Raw genomic sequence first — 6,095 nt, 5'->3', positions numbered from 1 at the left:
AAGTATGTTTACCTTACAAACATCCCATGTGTCAAACTTTCTCTAATTTCTCCACTTTTTTAAACATCTCCCAAATAACTAGGACTTCGGGAACCGATTCTGAGTATAACTGGTACGACTGCGGGAAACCCATGCCCCAGTGGCTATGGCCTCCTCGCTCACTAGCATGATCAGAATCGTTCCACCCGTACCCCAAGTTTTTGTGAGCTAAACTATGAGAAGAATCGGAAGGCACCAAAAACCTTTCCGAAAAACACGAAGAATTGTTCATTTTTGCACAAATTCACCGCTTACAAAACAATCTCATCATGAAAAGGGCTAATGTACTCTTAAATTCAAAAGACTAGCCACTCGGGGGCTCCCCCACAAAACTTTTTCGATTACAATCTCTACCCAGCTCAACTACAACTGCTACTATGGTCGTAGTACCAACCTCTCCAGACACAAGCACCAGAAGGAGCTCTTTGTTGCCCATCGCTGCCGAGGGCATGTACATGGGCCAGTTCATCTACTATGACCACCTCACCACGCTCTCCATCGGCGATGTCTCGCCGCTCCACGGGGTCCTCGAAGGCACCGTCACCTGCAATGTCGAGCTCCACACCGGCAACTATAGCGCCTTCGCCGGGGCGACCTAGGACTACGCCATCGTCACCAGCCGCAACCCTGACAACGGTGTCAAGGTAGGAAACACCTCCCGCCAAAGGAGGGACACAGCGAACAATGGCAAAGTCGATGACATATGGCGCCCTCCGATGCTCCTTCCCCTTCGGCAACAGCGACTCCTCAGCAAGGGCGGCTCGCACCATCTCATCTACGTTGGATGACCTTCGGCTTGACATCATGCTCTGGATTCACAAGCGGATTTGTGAGTTTTCTCTCTCTCTGGCATTATCCTTCCTCACTTAGGAACCGCCGCAGCACATGGATGCATTCGGCAGAAAGGAAGAAGAAGGAGAGGTAGTGGCTTAGAGACAGAACAAGAGGTAGGACGAGAACTCCCCTCCCCCTCCCTATTTAAAGAGGAGGCACTGCAGCTAAGGAAAGGCAAAAGGTTGGGACAAAAAACTCTCTCCCTTCCCCAACTTAAATGTGAAATCAATGCTGACAGACCCCTGAGGGGACACGTCGGAACTGACGGGACGTGCCCCGATCGACGAGGCACCCCTCGGTCAAACGGGATACTGCCTAGGTATGGCCGGCCACTAACCCGCTTCGGACGCGGCAATTAAGGCACCCACATGGGCAGGCGACCGTTCGCCTCCCCATACAGGACCATGGAATGATCCAATGGATCTCCTGGGTCGACCGTGTGGCCCAGGAGAGACGACGAACGAACATCCAAAGAAAGATAAGCATCTCTGCCGTCTTATTTTATGCGTTAAAATTTATTACCGAGCTTCCGACCCCATCAAACGGCAGGGACACGGACATCACTCGGGCGCTGCCGAGGGTGTCTACCAGCCTAGACATCCTCCTCACCCGACCCCTCCGAACACTTGAAACCAGGGGCACGGTATACGAGCATAGAACTTTGAGTAAAACTGGACGAACTAGCAGACCCTACGCCTCGGTAGCTACGGTGTTTCTATTCACTAGAGTAATCATACCCAACGCCCCCGCATCCCCAGCTTCGACATTTGCCTTCTCAAGAAAGGTTCGGAGGGATCCGCCTACAGAATCTCCCCCAAAGGAGAAGCTGTTAGGTCACCCAAGTCAACCGAACGGCTCAGATCGCCACCGAGATACGAAAACAAAGAATAGCGATTCTTATGCAAGTTACTCCAACCTCATCGCAAACATCAGGGCCCAAACCCCACACAGACACATCTGGTAGGAGCTTTCCATCACTCATATCGCCAAGGTAACATTACCGACCCTGCCTTCATTTCAATTATATTATACATATGCAAAACGTTGCATCCCAACGCTTTGTGTCGCGTCACGAAACGGCCATCGCCTCATTCAATATAGGTGGCAGCAGGCCAAGGTTCGAAGGCTAGCCTGCGAAGGGCTCGAGGCCACCTCGTGCCAAACAAGAGCCAGGGAGAAGTAACTGAGATGAGCTCCAGCGGCCTTGCCCGACCCCGCTCAAAAACGGACAGGGACGTCTCAACCTTTTCTCGTTCGATTCTAACCCCGAGCCAAACCCACAGAATCTCCATCAAGGAGAGGCCATCAGGCCGCTTGAGCCTATCGAATGGCTCGGGCATCTGCCAGGAGGTGGGTTAAGAAGTTGTGGAGTGCCACCAGAGGGCTCTGCCGACCCCATCAACAAATGATGGACTCGGATTCCACACGAATGTACCCGTTAGCGAGCTCATTGAGCGCAATACTCGAGCCGTCGAGGCAAGTGTCATTTACTCAGCCCCTCTTATTGCAAAAATTGAGGATGGGGTAACACGCAAATTACGGCCGACCCCTATCAGACCCTGACAAGGCCGGGGGCTCGAGCCGATCAATACAGGGACACAGATTCGAAGGCCCTACCTTGCTGAGCCCATAGAGTCCCTAGTTGAGGATTTCTGTTGGAAGACAGGGTGGGGAATATTGCAATGCCATCCGAGGACTTCGCCGACCCTGTCACAAAAACCACGGAATGGGATTCCATCTAAACGTTCCAGTCTCCAGTAACACCCGACCCTAGCAAATGCAGGGGGTCAGACCTTACTCGGGGGCTGGTTAAGGTACGGCTACTTCCCTTCCTTTTTTCGAAACAATCTCCTCGCATCAAGACCAGCGGCAAGATTCGGGGGAACAGATTGGTAAGATCGCAAAAAATCAAACAAAATGAAATTACGAAGCAAAATCATGAAACTGCGTCCAGACTCGAAAATACCGACACTTGTTCACATATTACATATAAGTTGTGCTCAAAATTATTCGACTAACTACTCCCATGAAGGGAGAACCATTTCTTTCAGATTATCCGCCAGGTTTTTCGCAAGGGGAGCCACCATCTTCTCAATTGCCTCCAGCACATCATCCTCATAGGTAGGCGGGAAACCTTCGCTCATCACCTTCAGGTTTATCTCCTTCTCGTAATGAGCATGGGCGACGGTGAAGGCCTGGGTGATCCCGGCGTGAAAAGCATCTTCCTCAAGTTGGCCCACCCGCGCCGTGATGCCTGCGGCACGAGCTGCGAGCGGGCTGGTCTCCACTGGCTCCACCACCTTCAGGGCATCAAGGACCACCCCGACCATAGCTTGCAGAAGATCGTGCTCATCGCTCTCAGTCTGAAGGGTCCTTCGTACATGGGCAAGCTCCTTTTCTAGCTTGACAGAGACGTTTTCGGCGCTCAACCTTCGGCTCACCGCGTCACCAAGATCCGCCCAGAGAGAGCGGACCACCTCGATGTCCTCGTCCACCTTCTGCTGAAGGGCAGTGGCCCTACTCTCGGCCTTCCGCCTAAGGTCTTGCTCCATCTCCAGCTCCTTTAGGACCTCGCCGGCCTTCTCATTAGCCGCGGCATTCCTCTACAGCAGCTCGTCTCGCTCCTTTCGAAGCCTGGCGATCTCCTCCTCATCCAGCTTTGACCTCGTCGACAAATCCTCAAACATCCCGTGGGCCTCCTCCACGTCCTGACGAGCCTAGGCCTCCCGCTCCTAGGCGGCAGCAAGCTGTGTGGCCATATTTGCTCATAGCCAGACCTCCTCGGAAAGCTGATCCCACTCCGCCTTCTGCTCGTGGAGGAATCGGTATTTATTCCAACTATGAGCAACAAGAATCTGAAGAGGAAGAAGACTGGTATCAGAAATACGAAAACACAAAAACATGCAAAGAAAGAAGAAAACCAAGCGAATACCTAGGTAGTAGGAACAACGATTTCACGTAGGGCTCCTCTGGCCTGGTCCAGGGCATCCAGCATGGTCGAGATCCCAATGTCAAGACCCTCTCGCTCCATGCTCTCGGCATGATCATCGAGCGAGAAAAGAGCCAACATCGGATCCTGGGTGGCCATCCACTGGAGCGGCGGCTCCCCCCGCATGGGGGAGCGGCTTCCTCCCGACAAAGGGGCCAGGGGCGGCTCCCTCCTGACCCTATGCAGCACCACCGCCACGCTCGAGGACCCTCCGACCGGACCCTCCTCCATCTGGGCCGCTTCGAGCATCACGAGCGGATCCACTTGGGCCCCTGGTGGCATGGACTGCACTGCGCCCTCAAGCACCACCGTGGCGGCATCCGGCTAAGCCTGCCTTAGCGCGGTCACAACCACCTCTGTTGGCGTCACCCGACCCTCGGCCGGCTGTACCACACCCACCATGAAAGATGCCGCCTGCTCGGCAACCACTGAGGGCGCGGGTGCCACCACAGGCGTCGTCGGATCGGCCAACATGGCCCCAACATCGGCACCGCTCCTGCCCGAAACAGGGGTGATGCTGGGTAGCGCCATCCGTCCCGCCTATATGGCGAGGCTCTTTTTGGGCACCAGCCCCAGGGGGTGACTCGTCCACAAGAACCTACACAAAGGTAATAGCCATTAGGTCAAAATAGAAATGGAAAAAGAATGAAAATAGGGGAATCAGCAGCTTACGCTGACGCCCTCGGTCGGCGGAAGTGTTTTGGGGATGGATCCCTAGATCCCTGCCCCGACTCGTCTAAGCGGGACCGTTTTGAGCCCACCCCCTGCTTCGAGGCAGGGGGGCTCATCTCCCTCACCTCGTGGGGTGTGGCACCAGAGCTGCTCCCCTCCATCGTCTCATGGGGCACGGCACTAGAGCCACTCCCCTCCACCATCACCTCGGGGTCGGCAGCGGCAGGCCCGCCTTCCCCCATCCACCGATCCTTGGCCGGCACACCGTGCGAAGCGGCGGACTCTCCAGCCTCCATCGACCTCACCGACTCACTTCCCTCCGCATGGAATGGGAAGGGTCCCTGCACGGATGGGTGGGCACTTGTCAGCGTGTCCTCGTCCTCCAGGACGCCCCAATCCACGTCGATGACTACCTTGTCGTCATCATCATCGTCATCGTCGTCGTCATCACTGCTCACGTCCTCTCCCCGATCACGTGCCTCCTGCTTCAGTCGTTTCTTCTTCTTCATCTGCTCCCTTGCTTTCTTGTCCCGCTCGGCCGCGAGTCGATTCGCCGCCACCACGGCCTTGTCCTTTGGCAGCAAAACCGGACTGTCTTTAAAGACTAGCCCCCCCGGCTGGTCCCAACGTCGCAAAAGCAAGTATCAAAAAATAGAGATTTAGGAAAAAGAAAGAGCACGGGAGAAGAAGGCTTACGAATTCAAAGAACCTAGGTTCCAGCCGCATTAGGGGATGTCCGGGCATCGGATACACAATGTCGAGGACGCTGCCTGTGGAATCCTTCGTCGACTCCGTCGCCTCCTTATTGCGCTGCGCCACTTCCAAAAAAGGGAGCGCCTCATCAACAAGCACCATCCCCTCGAACAACATCCCGGGCATCATCCGATGTAGGGGAAGCGTGCGCGCCATCAGCGGTGCCACCCTCCTCGCATGATAGGCGCCGATAATCCCTGTCCCCTTTACGCCCCGTTCCTTCAGGATTTGGAGGGTGGAAAGAAGGTCGGAAAGGTGTTTCTTGTCTTTGAACTGGACGCCCCAAGCCCACGACTCTAGAGCCTCTTCGATAAGGCACCCGGTGTACCTTGGCAGGGTGGCACTCACATCATCCCTGACATAAAACCACTGTGAATGCCATCCCTTGTTAGAAGTCGCTAGACGCATGAACGGGTAACCCCTCGACCGGGTATGGCATAGATGAACACTGGCGCATCCCATCGGCACATTCACATCCTTCCCCCCAATCTTCCTCTTTGACAAACTGACGGTAAAGAAATACCGCCACAGATCAAAATGGGGATCGATCCCCAGGAAACCCTCGCACAAGGCAACAAATGCCGCCATATGTTGAACCCCGTTGGGAGTAAGATGTTGCAGCTCCACCTCATAATAATCCAGCAGCCCCCGAAGGAATCTATGCGCGGGTACCGCAAATCCCCGCTCATGGAAGATGGCGAAAGATATGACATACCCTTCGGGCGGCGCCGGCTCACCCTCGTCGCCAGGTAGCAACCACTCCTAGACGGCGGATAATGGATGGAGAAGGCCACGGTGGACGAGGCCC

This window comes from Miscanthus floridulus, chromosome 18 (genome assembly GCF_019320115.1).
Source record: "Miscanthus floridulus cultivar M001 chromosome 18, ASM1932011v1, whole genome shotgun sequence".
Classification (NCBI taxonomy): domain Eukaryota; kingdom Viridiplantae; phylum Streptophyta; class Magnoliopsida; order Poales; family Poaceae; genus Miscanthus; species Miscanthus floridulus.
This window is presented reverse-complemented; position numbering follows the sequence as displayed.